At 44.6% G+C, this 18,058-nt stretch overlaps 1 long non-coding RNA gene across 2 annotated transcripts; it reads left to right on the forward strand.

Moving 5' to 3' along the window:
* Positions 1–655: 655 nt before the first annotated feature.
* LOC115831514 lies at positions 656–17,440 on the forward strand. Of its 2 annotated transcripts, XR_004027004.1 has the most exons (4): positions 656–807; positions 3,478–4,235; positions 13,426–13,615; positions 15,600–17,440. It is a non-coding gene; the product is annotated as an uncharacterized LOC115831514 (long non-coding RNA). The 2 variants fall into 2 exon arrangements; XR_004027003.1 differs by lacking the exon at positions 656–807 and having other exon boundaries at positions 2,091–4,235.
* Positions 17,441–18,058: the final 618 nt, after the last annotated feature.

Raw genomic sequence — 18,058 nt, forward strand, 5'->3', positions numbered from 1 at the left:
CAGACCTCTGCTTCAGAGAGCCTCCAGAGAACCCAGCCTAAAACATCTCCCACAGGCACATAGAAGTGGCTCAGGAAGTACCAGGTGGACAAATGAATGAATGAGATACTTCTTTTTGCTGAAAGGACCCTCCATGGTGGAGGAGGATGCACCATCATTGCTTATGTGTTGTGTCTTCCTCTGAAAGTGAGTGGAGAGAGTTCAGTGGCGGGTCTTGAGAGATGCCCAGAGCCAGTCCCACCAGCTGTCCTAAGGCAAAGGGGGAGGGGCTTCTGGAGACAGGCAGGTTTGCTCAGAACTGCACCTTGTACTCCCCTCTCAGCAAGTCCCAAATATTGAGACTTTGTATAGTAAATCTTTGATAAGCATTGCCCTAAATATATATATTTCATTTTAAAATTGAATCTCTCTCCAACCTACTTGGGCATGGAGTCCTTTCTGCACATAGCTCGTTTAATGTCCATCATAAGTGACTTTCCACATAAAATGCTCCACCAGCACTTGTTCAGGGATAGACTCCCCTGGTGGAGGAAGAAACTGGGTGTGGTGAACGATGCGAGGCTGGATCCTCTGCAGCTGGGAGCCGTGGGAGCCTCAGGGCCACTGCAGGGACTGCAGGAACGCGATGCATTCTCTGGAGTGAAGCCATTTTTCGCAAAAGAATTATGACAAATCTACTTTCCGTTAAACAACTGAACTGTGTAATTGTTACAGATTATAATTTTTTTCTAACAGGACAGGACATAGCTGGAAATTAAGCAGACTCTATGAACAACCAAACCTAATGAATCCTGCAAAGATTGAGCCGTAAGTAGCAACGTCTGGAGGTGCAGCAGATTGTGTGTCAGTGAGTGAACTGTGTCGGATATTAATTATGTAATCATGGGTGGAATGCGGTGCAGAGAAGTTACCAGGCCTCCATGTCAAACGTGGCTGTCACTCCTGAATTGTGAGCATGGCACCTGCCGGGCTGTGATGGAGTCAGGGTGGGTTGAAGGTGGCAGCAATTAGAACCCTGAGGTCGCCGCTCGGGAAATGCCGGTGCCTGATCCAAGTCACCCGGGAGGGAGGTGGCATGAATGTCAATCCTGCTAATGGACCCAGGGCAGCTCCCACACCAAGTGTCACTGATGATGGAAGTGATTCCTCCTCTTGTCTGCATGAAGATGCAAAGAGAAAGGGCAACTTTGGGATGCACCAATCATTGTGGCTCTGACTCTGTGAGCATATACGTGCGGGTGCTCTAGGCCAGGCACAGGGCAGGGGCCTGGAGGTGCAGAGATGCGTAAGGGAGGTGTTGATCTCAGAGTTTCTAGTCTGGGGAGGCAGGTATGTGATAACAGCCCCCAGAGCAGGCAGTGGTTTGTAGCAGCTATGTGGTGGAGTATAGCAGGCTCTGAATCGATGTCGCAAAGTTAGTGGCTGTCCTGTGGTGGGCTGTGCTGATGGAGATTTGGCAACAGCTCTAGCTCTTGACCTTCTTTGAGTTGTTTACTCCAGGCTGAGTTCAGCAAACCTTTGTGGGACGTTCATCATTTGTTCTTCGGTGTGCCAGGCACTGAAGATAAACAGATGGGTGTGGGTTTTGATGCAGCCTCTCCTAAGAGAGCACAGTCCTCAAAGAGAGCCCTGTGTTTCTTAAGGCGACAGGCGAGTTAGGCAGGTTCTACCTTGGAGATGGGCACAGTTGTATGAGAGCTTGGCAGGGCACCAGGCCCCCTGGCCCATTCAGGAAGAACTTCCTGGGGCCAGGGAGGGTGCAGAGTGTGAAGCCTGGAAGGGTGCAGGGTCTGCCTGGAAGGGTACAGGTGTGACACCTGGGATGGTGCCAGGTATGAAGCCTGGGAGAGTGCAGGGGGTAAAGTCTGGGAGGGTGCAGGGTATGAAGCCTGGGGAGGTGCTGGGTGTGAAGCCTGGTAGAGTGCATGTGTGACACATGGGAGGGTGTCGGGTGTGAGGCCTGAGGTACTGCAGGGTGTGAAGGTTGGGGAGGGTGCAAAGGTTTGGGAGGGTACAGGGCGTGATGCCTGGGAGGGTGTAGAGTGTGAAGCCTGGGAGGGTATAGAGTGTGAATCCTGTCAGGTTGCAGGGAGTGAAACCTGGGAGTGTGTAGGGCGTGAATCCTGGGAGGGTGTAGAGTGTGAAACCTGTGAGGGTGTCGGGTGTGAACTCTAGGAGGATGCAGGGTGTGAAGCCTGAGGAGGTGATGGGTGTGAACTCTGGGAAGGTGCAGGGTGTGAAGCCGGGGAGGTGTAGCGTGTGAATCCTGTGAGGGTGCAGGGTGTGAAACCTGGGAGGGTGTAGGGCATGAATCCTGGGAGTAGAGTGTGAAGTCTTGGAGGGTGCAGAGTGTGATGCCTGAGAAGGTGCAGTGTGTGAAAGTCGGGGATGAGCCAGTGTGGGAAGGGAGTCAGGGGTGGTGAGCAAGGGAGAGGAGCTTGTGCAAGCAGGAGGCAGGGGTCCTGAAGCTCCTGGTGACCAGGGAATGAGCACCAGGGTGGGCGTGGCAGGAACGGAGGCTCAAGTGGAGGGAAAGCAGTCCACTCCAGGGTTCTGTGATCCAAGGAAGGAAATTTATGGTTCACCCTGTGCATGATGTGAATGGAGCTGGTGCTTTGTCAACAAGAGATCTGGAGAGACAATGGTGTCAGCAGCCCACCCTGGCTGCTGTGTGCAGAGTGGACCTAAGCAGGTGGGACTGGGTGTGGAAGATCATGTGGCTCTCGAGGCAGTCTGCCTGGGTGTGATGGGCTTCTAAACCAGGCTATTGGTGGTCAGCTCAGGAAGACAAAGGAGGCAAGACATACATGGGGGTTAAAATCAGCTGGACGTGGGACTTAAGGAACATGTGAGGGATGGAGGGGACAAGAGGATGTGAAGGGAGGACACAGAGCTTGTGCTGGCTCCAGGCTTTGGCTCAGGCAACTGGAAGGTAATGAGAGAAGCCGATTTGGAGGAAGGTAATGAGTTTGGTTTTGGATGTAAATTTAAAGTCCTGCAGGACACCCAGCTGACTAACAAGGAATGAACAGGCTGCTTTAAATGTCAGGGCAGTTTGGGGCTGATCTCTAGGTCTGGAAGCCATAAGCCAGAAGGAAAGTTTAAACTACAAGCACTCATAGGACCAGTGCTCTTAGGGTGAGAAATGCAGTGTTCCAGGATAAAGTAAGGAGGCCGTGGAAGAGAAGAACCCAGGACCAGGACTAAGACATGGAGGCCAGAGGGGTGAGGTGGGCAGGGAGGGGTTGCACCATGGAGCCCACAGAGCACAGAGCTTGTGGCGGAGAGCACAGAGAGAGTTGTAGCAATCGTGTTTAACTCTGTTTCTTAAAAATATTAAGAATGTCCTCTAGCTTACAATGTACTATTAACAACCATGATTGTAACACAGGAAAGCACGTATTGGCATTCTACAAATAAAAATAAACAAAATCTGTCTTATTTTCTCTTTTATTCCCAATGTCTGACTCCTGTGAGGTGATGCAAGGTGATCAACCAGTATGTGTTGAATGAAGATGTCATCAAGCAAATGACAAAATCAAGCACTGAAGTAACCACCAAGTCTGGAAAGTTTACATCCTGTGTATTTTAGGGTTCATGCCTTCCCACCCCAAGCTGTAGCCTCAGCATCCCCTCATGGATGCTATTGCACCAGCCACACCACCTCACCCCACAGTGCTCCCAGCAGCGTCCCTCACGTCCCCGCGACACATTGCTCACAGTTCCTCTGAAGCATACATCTGAATGGCAGAGGCAAGGTGCTTGTCATTGTGCCATTTTTGAAACTCCTGTAAGTTCTCACTAAAACAGAGCAACTTGCATAGCAAAACTAGAAACCCTCAGGCGGCATCTTCAACAAAAGTAGTAACAAGGTACCCACGTGGACCCCAACACGATGACCAAGCATGCTGAGCCATGGGCCGGCCCTTCCCCACCCACCTGGTGTTGGGAGGTGGTGGCCAGGAAACAGAGGCCACATGGGGACTCACGAAGGACAGTGGCCCACACTGGCCCGGGTGCCACGCCAGGCACGTTGAGGGCGTCCGGTGGTGGGTGCCTGGCCTCGTCAGCTCCGACGGCGACCCAGCACCACCAAGCGACCTGGGAGCTGAGTCTCCTACCAGATGGGGAGACCCTGGGACAGAGAAGGAAGGTCCGGATCAAACCGGAGAAGAATCGAAGCAGGTGTTTGCACCTCTTTTGTACCTGATCCAAACAAACCAGTTGTGACACAGGTAAGTTTGCAGCTTGAGCTAGATAGATAATGATGAGAAATTATTGTTACTCGTGTCAGGTGTGACCATGGTAGTGTGGTTTTTTTTTTTTTTTTTTTTTTTACACCAGTATCCTTACCTGATTGAGAGTTGTTCTAAAACAGGCAAGGATGGGTTTGCTGCAGAATGACCTGTGGGGAGGGAGGTAGGAAGGGGCTAAACATAGTGGGGTCAGCCGTGTGTTAGTGATTGTTGAAGCCGGCTGTGGGAGCCTGGGGGTTCAATTTACCATTCTTTTGTATGTGTTTGAAATTTTCTAAACAAAAGGTTAAAAAAAAACCTCACAGCTTTGGCCATGTCATTTATCCACTAAAATATTTTATGAAACCCCCTGAAACCCTAAAACTTGTTTAGACACTGTGTAAAGTCAATCCCTGTCCCCAGCCCCCACAGGCCACTTCCAGCCTCGTGCTGAGCCTCCAGAGCCACACACGGTGCAGCATTTGACACCGCACCTTTGCCCACACTGTTCCCGCTGCCTGGAACACCCTCCAAGCATGAGCTCTTCCTCCAAAGCCCAGCTGAAGCCTCCTGTCTGCCAAGCCCCTCGCTGGCCCTCCCCGTGCCCCATGGGATGCAGGGCACACCATTCTACATGAGTCTCCCACCACGCTGGGCAAGGCAAGGACACAGACCTTCTCCTGCCCATTTTCAGGTCCTCTGCACTTAGCAGCATTCTCAGCAAATAGCAGCTGCTCACCTACCGCTGGCTGGACTGAAATGAGTTTTTGTTGACAAATTTTAATCAGCACTTCCACCTATTCTACTCTCTAAAATTTCACAACTTGGAGAAGATGCAAGTTGGTAAAAACGAAGATGAGGCCGGGCACGGTGGCTCACGCCTGTAATCCCAGCACTATGGGAGGCCGAGGCGGGCGGATCACGAGGTCAGGAGATTGAGACCATCCTGGCCAACACGGTGAAACCCCGAATCTACTAAAAATACAAAAAGTTAGCCAGGTGTGGTGGCGGGCACCTGTAGTCCCAGCTACTGTGGAGGCTGACGCAGGAGAATGGTGTGAACCCAGGAGACGGAGTTTGCAGTGAGCCAAGATCACACCACTGCATTGCAGCCTGGGTGACAGAGTGAGACTCCATCTCAAAAAAAAAAAAAAATGAAGGCAAAACTGCACCATGCATCATGCATCAAAAGCCTTAAAAATGTTGATCCCTTTTGATCCAGTCATTCCACTTTAATAATAATAAACACTTATTAAAGGAAATCATTGAAAACCTACAGAAGGACTTATATAGAAGAATGTTAATGATAAAAGCATTCTAAACTTCATAAAAATCATTCATATAACAGAATATTAGGTAGCCATTAATAACCATGTCTTAATAGAATAGTGACATGGCAGAATACTTAACATTTATTATAAGATTTATTGGAAAGCAATACATTAGATTACGAGTCAACATATCCAATACCAAGTCCAACTGAATCATTAAAAAAATTCTACGACCAGGCATGGTGGCTCACACATGTGATCCCAGCACTTTGGGAGGCCGAGGCGGGCGGATCACAAAGTCAGGAGTTTGAGACCAGCCTGGCCAATATGGTGAAACCCTGTATCTACTAAAAATACAAAAATTAGCCAGGCATAGTGGTGGGTACCTGTACTCCCAACTGCTCAGGAGACTGAGGAGAAATCGCTTGAACCTGGGAGGTAAAGGTTGCAGTGAGCCAAGATCGCATCACTGCACTCCAGCCTGGGCGACAGGGCAAGACTCTGTCTCAAGAAAAAAAAGAAAAAAAAAATTCACCTAGAAAAATGAAGTATTCTTGGGTTGCAGAACTAGAGAGGTTAATTTAATAAACTGTATTTATTTAGAGCAGTTTTGGGTAACAGAATTGAGCTGAAAGTACTGATGGTTTCCTTATGCGCTGTCTCCCCACACCACTGCCCACTCCCATATTGTTGGCATCTACCATTAGGGGGGTAAGTTCCTTACAATTGATAAGCCGGTATTGATACATGATACTAACCACAGCCAGAGCTTGCATTAGGGCTCACTCCTTGTTGTGTATGGATTTTTTTTTTTGTGTATGTTAGGACAAACTCCTTGTTTGTCTACGGATTTTGACAAATACATAACGTCATGTATCCACCACTACAGAATCATACAGAATAGTTCTGCTGCCCTAAGAATCGCCTTCCACACGCCACCCCTACACACTGAACCCCTGAGCTTTTCACCATCTCCACAGTCGTGCCTTTTCCGGAATGCTGTACCATTAGAATCCTACAGCATCTAGCCCTTCCACGCTGGCTGCCTTTACTTAGTGATGACATCAGATGCCCCTCCTTGTCTTTTCATGGCGGCAGGCTCACTTCTTTTCATTGCTCAGTCATATTACATTGTATTGAGGGGCTACAGTTTATCAATTCACCTATCAAAGGACATGTCTTCTCTCAATTTTTGCTTTTAATTTTTGGTAAGTATAAGCAAAGCTGCTCTGAACGCCTGTGTATAGGATTTTGTGAGGCTGTAAGTTTTCAATGCATTTGGTAAATAGCAACCATCTAGTAAGAGAATGTTTGGTTTGGTAAGAAACTGCCCAGCTGTCTTCCAAAGTGGCCGCACCATTTGGCATTCCCACCAGCAAAGAAGGAGAGTCTCCACTGCTCCATACCCTTGTCAGCACTTGGGGCTGTCAGCGTTTTGGATTTTAGCCATTCTAAACAGGTGTATAATGGTGTCATATTGTTTTAAAATTTACAATTCCCTAATGGCATATGATGTTCAGTATCTTTCATATGCATATTTGCCATCTGTAAATCTTTGATCAGGTGCATGTTCAGATTTTTTGCCAAATTTTTAATTAGGTTGTTTTCTTATTGCTGAGGGGGGTTTTTTGTATATTTTGAATACAAGTCCAAAAAGACATTAGAAATATGACTTCTGCTAATATTGTCTCCTTGTCTGTGGTTCGTCTTTTCATTCTCTTAACAATGTCTTTCATAGAGCAGAAGTTTTAATTTTAACAAAGTCTAACATCAATTTTTCTTTAATGGATGATGGTTTAGGTATTATATCATGAAACCTAATTTCACCTAGATTTTCTTCTATTTTATTTTCTCGAAATTATTTTAGTTTTGCTTTTTACATGTAGGTCTGTGATCCCTCATGACTTAATTGTTGTGAGGGCTCCAAGGTCTCCGTCTAGATTTATTTATTTTTTTGTCTTCTTGCATGGAGATGTCCATTTTTTCCAGCACCATTTGTTGACAAAACTGTAATTTCACCATTGAATTGCCTTTTCTGCTTTGTTGACTCTATATGTGTGTGGGTCTATTTCTGGGCTGTCTGTTCTGTTCCACTGATATATTTGTCCATTCATTTGCAACACTGCATGTTCTGAATTGCTTAGCTTAACAGTAAGTTTAAAGTCAGGTAGTGTCAGTCTTCTACCTTTATACTTCTTTAATATTGTATTGGCTATTCTGGATCTTTTGCCTTCCCATGCACATTTTAAAACCAGGACAAGTTTTTAAAATCTGTATGGAAGGTTTTTACAGTGGCTTATGCCTATAATTCCCAGCACTTTGGGCAGCCAAGGCAGGGAGATTGCTTGAGGCCAGGAGTTCCAGACTAGCCTGGGCAGCATAGCAAGATCCTATCTCTACAAACAAAAGATAATAATTATCTGGGCATGGTAGCATGTGCCTGTAGTCCTAGCTACTGGAGAGGCTGAGGCAGGAGGATTGCTTGGGCCCAGGAGTTCAAGGTTACAATGAGCTACAATCATGCCACTGCACTCCAGCCTGGGCAACAGAGCAAGACCCTATCTCTAAAGAAATAAACAAAATTTAAAACCAATTTGTTGGTTTCAACAAAGTGATTGGGATTGCGTCGAATCTATGGACCACGCTGGGGAAACTGACATTTTAACAACGTTTAGTCGTTTTGTACATTAATATCAATTTTATTTAGCTATTCTTTGATCTCTTTCATCAGAGCAGTCATAGTTGGTTTTGTCGGTTGGTTTTTATAGATGTTCTTTTGTTCTTTTAGGTCGAGGAAGTTTCCTTCTGTTATGGACTGAATTATGTCATCTCTTAAGATTCATATGTTGAAGTCCTAATATCCAGTACTTTAGAATGTGACTATATTTGGTGATAGGCTCTTTTAAAAGGTAATTAAGTTAAAGAGAGTTCACTATGGTGGGCCCTAATCCAATATAAGAGTAAATTTGGACACGGACATGTACAGAAGGAAGCCCATGTGAGGACAGAGGAAGAAGATGGCCCAGTCATCTGCCATCATGCCAGGAAGTGAGGCCGCAGAAAATATCAACCCTATCAACATCTTCATCTCAGACTTCTGAACTCCAGAATTGTAAGAAAATTAATTTCTGTGGTTCAAGCTACCCAGTCTGTTGTACTGTTAGAGCAGCCCTAGAAAATGAGTGCATCCTCTATTCCTAGTTTGGTCAAATGATGTTTTTGCATCTGTTGATATGATCAAATGATTTTTCCTCTTTAGCCTGTTGATGTGATGTATTACATTCATTAATTTTTGAATGTTGAATCAGCCTTGCATACCTGAAACAAATCCCACTTGGTCATGATATATAATTTTGTATACATTGTTAGACTAAATATGCTAATATTTTGTTGGGAATTTTTTGCATCTATGTTCATGAGAGATATGAGTTAGTTTTCCTTTCTTGTAATGACTGTATCTGGTTTAGATACTAGAGTAATGCTTGACTCATATAATGGGTTATGAAGTGTTCTCTCTGCTTCAATATTGTAGAGAATTGGTATTTCTTCCTCAAATATTTGGTAGAACTCACAAGTGAACCCATCTGGACCTAGTGTTTTCTGTTTTGAAAGATTATTAATTATTGATTCAATTTATTTAGTAGACCTATTCAGATTGCCTATTTCTTCTGGTGTGAGTTTGGCAGATTGTGCCATTTAAGTAGTTGATCCATTTCATCTAGGTTATCAAATTTGTGGCATAAAGTTGCTTGTAATAGTCCTCTGTTACCCTTATAATGTACATGGGATCAGCAGTGATAGCTTCGCCTTCATTTCTGATATTAGTAATTTGTATCCTCTCTCTCTCTCTCTCTAAGTTAGCCTGACTATAGCTTTACCAATTGTATTAGCTTTTCAAAGAACTAGCATTTGGTTTTGTTGATTTTGTCTATTATTCTTCTGTTTTCAGTTTCTTTTATAGGAAGTTCTCATTTTACGTCATTGGTTAGTTCTCAGAAACTGCAACTTTCAGCAAAGTCACGTACCTCGCATCCTGGACTGATACCATTTCATTCGACATCATTTTGTTACAAAGTTGATGAGGAAAAAAAAAGTGTTTTCATCATATGTTGTTTCACTTGAGGTCACAATGGTATTTGTGAGGACTTATGTATTTCTGCTCTAATTTTTATTATGCCTGTTTCGTCTGCTTACTTTAGATTTAGTTTGCTTTTTTCTAATTTCATAAGGTGAAAGCTTAGATTATTGAGTTTAGATCTTTATGTATGTTCAATGGTATAAATTTTCCTCTACACACTGTTTTCACTGCATTCCACTCATTTTGATAAATTGTATTCTCATTTTCATCTATTTCAAAATATTTTTAAATTTCTTTTGTGACTTCTTTGCCTCATACGCTATTTAGAAGTGCATTTTTAAATTTCAATATTTGGGAGATGTTACAGCTATCTAGCTGTTATTGATTTTGTTTTAATTTTACTGTAGTCTGAAAGCACACTTATATAATTTCTATTTTTTTTTTTTAATTTGTGAAGATATGTCTTATGACCCAGAATGTGGTCTATCTCAGTGAACCTTCCATGTGAACCTGAAAAGAACTTGTACTCTGCTGTTGTTGGATGAAATATTCTATAAATATCAATTTCATTCTATCAATATCAATTGATGGAGCTGTTTCAGTTCAACTATCTCCTTTCTGATTTTCTGCCTGTTGGATCTGTCCATTTCTAATAGAAGGGTGTTGAAGTCTCCAACTATGATAATGGATTTACTTATTTCTCCTTGCAGTTCTGTAAGTTTTTCCCTCGTGTATTTTGATGCTCTGTCTTTAGGTGCATACACATTAAAGATTGTTATGTCTTCTTGGAGAATTGCCTCTTTATCATTATACAATGCCTCTCTTCAACTCTGACAGTGTTCCTTGCTCTGTGATCTACTTTAGTTGGAATTAAAGTAGTTACTCCAGCTTTCTTTTGATTAGTGTTGGCATGATATATCTTTCTCCACGTCTTTACTTTTAATCTATCTTTGTTATATTTAAAGTAAGTTTCTTGTATTGAATGTATAGTTCAGTCAGTATCTTTTAATTTGTATATTTAAACCATTCACATTTAAGGTGGTTATTGATAAAGTTTGATTAGTATCTACTGTATTTGAAACAGTTTATTTGTTACACTGTTCTTTGTTGCTTTTTCATCTTCTCTGTTTTGAGTATTTTATGATTTCACTTTTCCATTAATTATACTTCTTTTTAAATTTTTTTCAGAGATTGCCCTAAAGTTTACAGTGTACACTTACAACTACTATAACCCTGCTTTCAAATAACTCTACGCTACCTGATGAGTAGTGTAGGTGCCTTATAACAGAGCACTCCTGATTCTTCCCCTCTTGGTTTATTATTTTGCTGATACTCAATTCACTGTCTATAAATTATAAATCAATATATTATTGATGTTATTTTGACAAAACTGTTATCAGTTAATTAATAATTTTTACAAAACAAATGGTTTATTTTTACCCGTATTTATTCCCTCCTTAAGACTCCTCCTTTCTTATTATATCTGAGTTTCTGGCCTATATCATTTACCTCCTCTCTGAAGAACTTCTTTTAACATTTCTTACAAAGTAGGTCAACTGGAGACAAATTCCCTCAATTTCTGTTTGTCTGAGAAGCTCTTTCTACTTCACTTTTGAAGGATAATTTCACTGCACACAGAATTGAGGTTGGTATGTTTTTCTTTCAGCTCTTTAAATATATTATCCACACTCTTCTTGCTTGCATTTAGAAACTATGTTTCTAAAGAGAAGTCTGATATAGTGTTTATCCTGGCTTCTCTGTAGGCTTCTTAGATTGGTGGTTTGATGTCTACCATTAATTCTGGAAAATTCTTAGCCAATATTACTTCAAATATTTCTCCTGTTTCTGTTTTTCCCCTGCTGATATCCCCAGTTTGCACATGTAACACTGATATGATTTGGCTGTGTCCCCGCTCAAATCTCATCTTGAATTTTAGTTCCCATAATCTCCACATGTCATGGGAGAAACCCAATGGGAAGTAGTAGAATCATGGGGGCAGTTACCCCCATGCTGCTGTTCTCATGATAGCAATTGAGTTCTCATGAGATCTGATGGTTTTATAAGGTGCTTTCCCCCCATTCACTCTGCACTTCTCCTTGCTGTCACCATGTGAAGAAGGATGTTTGCTTCTCCTTCCACCATGATTGTAAGTTTTCTGAGGCCTCCCCAGCCCTGCGGAACTGTGAGTCAATTAAACTTGCTTTCCTTTATAAACTGCCCAATCCTGGGTATATCCTTATAGCAGCATGATAATGGACTAAACCACACACCTTTCGTAATTGTCCCATAATTATTTGATTTTTTTTTCATGTTTTTTTCTTTTTGCTTTCCATTTTAGGAAGGTTCTAGTGACATATCTTCAAAGTCACTGATTCTTTCCTCAACTGAGTCTAGTCTACTGATGAGCCCATAAAGACATTCTTCATTTCTGTTACAAAGTATTTGATTTCTAGTAATCCCTTTTGCTTCTTTCTTAGAGCTTCCATCGCTGCTTACATTACCCAACTGTTCTTGCATGCTGTCCACTTTATCCATTAGAGTCATTCAAATATTTATCATAGATGTTTTAAATTCCAAGTCTGATAATTCCCAAATCTCTGCCATATCTGAGTCTGGTTCTGGTGGTTGGTTTTTCTCTTGAAACTGTGATTTTTGCCTTTTAGCATGCCTTGTATTTTTTTCTTAAAAGTGGACATGATGCATCAGATAAATAAACCTGACATAAATAGTTTCTTACCTTCAGTGTGAAGTTTTATGTTTATCTGTCAAGGAGTTGGGCTGTGTTGACTCTAATACAGCTGCAATTTCAGAGGCTAAATTTTTCTCTAGTGTCCTTGTTTTTGCCTTTGCTGTTGTCTGTAGGTTTCCCTAAAGCCTCCTACTTAGATAACATCTGAGGCACACAGTTCTTTTCAATGTAATCTCCTGTTATTACACAGAAGCCTAGTTGATATCATCATAAGGTATCAGGAAGAGAAGCCTTCCGTGACCCTAAGATGAGGTCTCAGTCTTTTAGTGAGTCCACGTTCCTGGACTGTGACCTTCACAAGTGCTTCTTAGCCTTTCTTTTTTCCTTTTTTCACCACTTAGGTGTGACAGAAAGGCTGTTGCCAGAGTGGGCTGGAGTTTTCAATGGGCTCAGATAGTTCTTTGAGTTCTGAAAGCAGCCTTCTCATCATTAAAATGCTTTCTTACATCATTAAACCCAATCCCTCAAAGAATTCTTCTCTCCTTCCATCCTCCCTCACACCCACAACTGCAAAAGGTGCCATAGGCATTAAAGTCTAAGTGTGCCCCATCAGTCAAGCTCTGACATGGCACTAAGTGACAAATCTCCTTGGGTCTTCTCATCATGCTGAGGGAAGACATGGGTTTCTGATGTGAGCCAGGATAGCTGGTCCAGTACAAACACCAGACTGTCAGCAAACTGAAGTTTACTGAGCACCTTCCCTCTCTCGCCATGGGGTTGTTGTTTTTCTCAGTATAGGGGATGCAGATTTGCTTCTAATGCTCCCCACCTGAACTCAGGGTAAAGCCACAAAGTGCAGGCCCAGGAGGAAACACAATTTCCCTTTCGATTATACTGTTAGCTTGCCTACCATTGAGTTGTGTGCAGACCTATTCCAATGGTCTTTCATTCCTATATTTCTGTGAACCAGCCTGGTATTCAAAGGTCCAGACAAGTTACCTACTAAGTGGCTACTAAATTATCATCTCATGATAACATCAGACACACTCTATTCTTTACAAAGCAGATGCTTGTGTGTTATCTCATAGGTCACTTTTACTTCTGATAAGATCCACTGCAGTATCAGAGCCATGAACATCATACATTTTACAGATTCCTAAGACACCAGGGCCAGGGGGTGAACGGCTTGCCAAAGCCCTTCAAATGTCACTAGCCCATGTCACCAGCCCATGACAAATGACCTAGGCTTCCCAGCGCTTGGATCCAGACCTCTGCTGCACACACAGAGTGAGAAACCACACACAAGTCTTCTTCCAAAGAAACTTCTCACTGAAAACAACAGGTGAGCCTCCGGTGAGCACTTCTGGGAATTCAGTGGATAATCAGGGCAGTCTGTTTCTCTCACTAGGATACATGTTGGGGTCAGGAAAATAGAGAAGCCATTCAATGTCAGATGGCATCATACAGCTCACCACCAACCATTTCTATTTTAAACTTGGGAAAAACATCCTGGCAAAGCACCATAAGTCCTATTGGCAGACAAGGTAATTTATTCCTTGATATATCCACATTACTCTTTTGTTATGGACATTGTTATTTTTATTATGGGAAATGGGTAAGTTATTAAAAGCCACTTGTCCATTTCTCATTTATTCAGACTGTTTCCCCAGGATCTGGACCAGTCAGGGCTGACTCATCATCCAGCACAGGAGGTCCAGGGCTTAGGGTCACAGTATTTGTTAACTCAGAAGACTAAAAAAGATTATTAGTTTGGAGAAAGTATTTTAATGTATCATATGAATGTTTCTCTTTATACCACTGAAGTCATAAATACAATTTTGGCTATTTTTATTGCAAGTCATATTGCATCCAGCGTCTCCCTGGTCTCTGGTGCTTTCCTAGGATAACCAGGGGGCTCCCCGAATGAAGCATTTTTGTTTGCCCAGCAGTGACAGGAGTGGCACGCCCCTCCTCACCCCAGAACTTAGGAGGCCCAGTTTCCTGGTCAGTGGCATTCCTGCCCACAGCATCGCTGGGGGAACAGTAACCAGCAGCATTTCACTGTGTGTCTCATGGACCACCCGGGAGGTCCTGTCCTGTTCCTACCACTCAGCACAGGTGGGTGGGTTAGAGGTGGGAGGGGAGAAGGAATGAGAAAGAGGGGCTTGAATGGCTGTTTGGGCAGGAAAATCCTGCTGTAAGAGGACGATGACTTCCAAGTTTCTATGCAGCTGTCTACAGAGACCTTTGAAGTCAGAACTGAGAGTGTCCCTGGCACCAGTCTCACAAAATTATGCAGCAGGTGAAGGCCGGAACTCAAGTTTTACCTTCACTGCTATCATTCCAGGGGCACAAAACTCAGGCAATTACACATCTGATCATCCCAAAGAAAGAGTGACAGAATGTGGTCGCGGAACAGAAGCACCAATCCTTCAAGCCCCTGAAGTTCCACCCTGGCTGCCAGGAGAGAGGCCCCAATTCCCTGACTTTGATTTCCCACCTGCAAACGGGTATCAAAATTCCCGCCCACAGAGCTGCTTCACAAAGCAAGGCCCAAGTCCCAAAGCTACGAATTGCACGACATTTATCCAGAAATCCCCCACATTTTCCAAAACACCCAGAAAATTGGTGGAACAAGTCATGCCAATGGGAGGAAAGTGGTTTGCACCGTAGAGAACTCCAGGGAGGAAATAGGCAACTGCACACCAGGGCTTTATTTTTTTATCTTGACAAAGCCACAGACGATTCCTAGGAATCAGGCAATCCTGTGGGGGCTCCATTTGCTAGAGACAGATCCGCCCCAGCATCACCCCCATGGGCAGAAACCAACCCAGCCAGAGTCCGCAGGCCTCGAGAGGATGTCTCTTCTGAGACCCCCACCATTCAACGTGCTCCCAAGCCACCCTCCCATTATGGACAGCTCTGTGCAAACTCCTGTCAGAGGCAGCCTCATCAAAGTACTAAAGGCGAGGTGGAACCACAGCTTCACCCCGAGCTTTACATGTCCACATATCCCAGGAGCGTGTATGTGTGTGCCTGTGTGTGTCTGTATTCAACTAATTTCCACAACAACGGTAAGAGGTCAGTGTTGTGGCTGTGCTGGGCCACACGTGCACCATCGTACCGTGGACAGCGTCCTGATGGGACCTGAACCCAGACCCCTGCCTCTGACCCATGCCCCTTGCCCTGCAGTGTGGCTGCCATGTCTCTCACCAGCAAATGCCAGGGCTGGCTCAACTACCGAGGCCTCTTCCTGCATAAAAGGATTAAAACTATATTTTATGATTTCATTGTTCTTTATATTATTAAACATATTTCTATTATAGGTGTCAATATGTTCTTCAACTTAAAACTTTTTTTGAACTTCTGCCCCTGGAAATAAGTATGTTAAAGAAAGCAAATCATCAATTTAAAAAAAAAAAAGAAAAAAACCTTATATAACAGAGCCTGAAACTAAACCACCATCCAGATTAGAAAAAACAAAAGTTCCAGAAATGATGCTGCCCAGGCCCTTGCATAAATCCGGCCCAGCCAGCACCCCCGAGGCCTGAGCCGTGAGCACCTGCCTGCCAGGGCCACCATCCCCACCGAGCCGCTGGTGTCTGCCTCCTCTGCAGCCTGTCTGCACTGCGATGGCCTCTCACCCAGATGCTGAGCTGCTCCCCTCAGGGACAAGGGGATCTTGCTTCACGCCTGTCTGACCAAGTTCCACGGGGTCATGATTGATGAGGCCTAGGGTGAGTCCGCCCACCGTCGGCAACGCTGGCCTGAAGCAGGCCGTGCAGGCCTGTCCTGAGACCCACCCTCCCTGGCTGGGGCACCAGTGTCTATCACACACGCTTCAAATTCAGCCACCTGATTTTCTCTGTTCGAGGCTAATGAGCTAAACAGGCCTGGAGCATTGTTTTGTACTGTTGATCACATCGTGAACCACACGTTCCTGGGCTGGCACAGGCTTCTGCAGCCTCCTGTGCGGGATTTGGCAGACACCAACAAGGGAATTTCGAATCAGCGCCTCTGCTCACTGAGGGTCTCTCTCGCAACAGTCACACCTTCCCACTTGCTCCTCGCTGAGACCCCACGGTGGGAAAGCCAGTGATCTCCACTCCCGGCCTCCTCCTTTTGGCCTGGATTCTGCCTTTGAAATATTTCCAGCAGTCAAACCTCCACTTTGATGACTGGCTCCCTGGACAACCAGTTTCTAGAAACTCGAGGCCACCCCTCCCACAACACCCAAAAGGCACAGTCCCACTTAGCTTTCTGACCTCTCTCCTTTTAGAAGCTGCTTTGTCTCGTCCCCTGGTCTCCATCAGACCCTTCCTCACCCCCTTCCATCCCTCCCCTTTCTCCCCTCTTATGACTGTCTTGAGACCCTGTAAGTCCCTGCCACTCTCCCCGCATCCCTCTGGGACTGGATGGAGAGCCGAGGACCTGCCATCTGCATGAGAGAAGCTCCTGGGCCACCGGACCTGATGGAATCATCCATCGCTGGGGCTGCCCTGCTCCTGCTCGGCCTCTCTCAGTGGCATTCTGCGGGGGATGGCGGTAGCACGTCGGGCAGCCTGGTGCGGGCTCTCCTCCTGTGCAGTGCCAGGAGATTGCTGCTCAATTTCAGCCCTGTGGATGTAATGGCAGTGCCCTTCTCTAAGCTTCATTCCTGAAGTCACGGGTAGATTTGTAGACCCCGCACTGCGGAACCACTCTTCATTCTCATGACACACATGTGAAATTACCTCAGTTTTGCCAGCAGCTCCCTGCACATAGTAGGTGCCCAGCACGCAGCTGCAGAATGAGGGGTGCACCATCCTTTGGGCTTCTCTAAGCCGTCCCACTGTGCACACACAAAGACAACACAATGCTCATCATTTGTCACCAGTTTTGAAAAGGACCTCATGACCCCAGCACTGCAGCCACCTGACTCATAGCTTTGCTTTGAAATGTCCTTTCCAAGTACTTTCTGAAGTACTCCCATTCTTCAAGAAGACTTGAGACTATTTAATATTACAGTGACCCTTAAACAATGCAAGACACAGGGGCACCGACCCCGTGTAGAGTGGAAAGAAAATCCATGTATAACTTTTGACTTCCCCAAACCTTTACTCATAGCCTACTGTTCACCAGAAGCCTTGCAGATAACAGAAACAGTCAATTAACACAAATTTTGCATGCTATACAAATATATATACTATGTATTATAGATGTATTCTTACAATAAAGCTAAAAAAATATTTTTAAGACAATCAAAAGAAAGAGAAAATATATTTACTATTCATTAACTGGCAGTGGATCATCATAAAGGTCTTCATCCTCACTGAGTAGGCTGAGGAGGAGGCAGAGGAGGGGTTGGTCTTGCTGTCTCTGGGGTAGCAGGGGAGGAAAATAATCCACGTACAAATGGACCTGCCCAATTCAAATCTGTGTTGCCTAAGGGTCAACTGTATTTCTAGCATTTAACTCACACCCATTCACTGACAGTTTCCCTGCCCTGTTAAACTGAGAACTGTGAGCCAAAGGAGCCAAAGGTAACTGAAAAATTCTTACCCAAGCAGGTCAGTTTAGGAGTGAGAAAACCGAGGTCCTGAGACATGAGGTGGCCTCAAGGGTACCACAAAGAGGGAGTGGAGGCCTGGCCCCATCCAAGGCCTCTGCACACAGGGCTCCACAGAAGGTGTGGCCAACAGGGCCTGCTGATCCAGGGCACACCACCGCCGAGGTTAGGCTGCCTGTCACCGACACAGTGACGAAGGTGTGCACCTCACAGTTGTCTCCTGCACACCTGGCTTAG

This window comes from Nomascus leucogenys, chromosome 19, assembly GCF_006542625.1.
Source record: "Nomascus leucogenys isolate Asia chromosome 19, Asia_NLE_v1, whole genome shotgun sequence".
NCBI lineage: Eukaryota > Metazoa > Chordata > Mammalia > Primates > Hylobatidae > Nomascus > Nomascus leucogenys.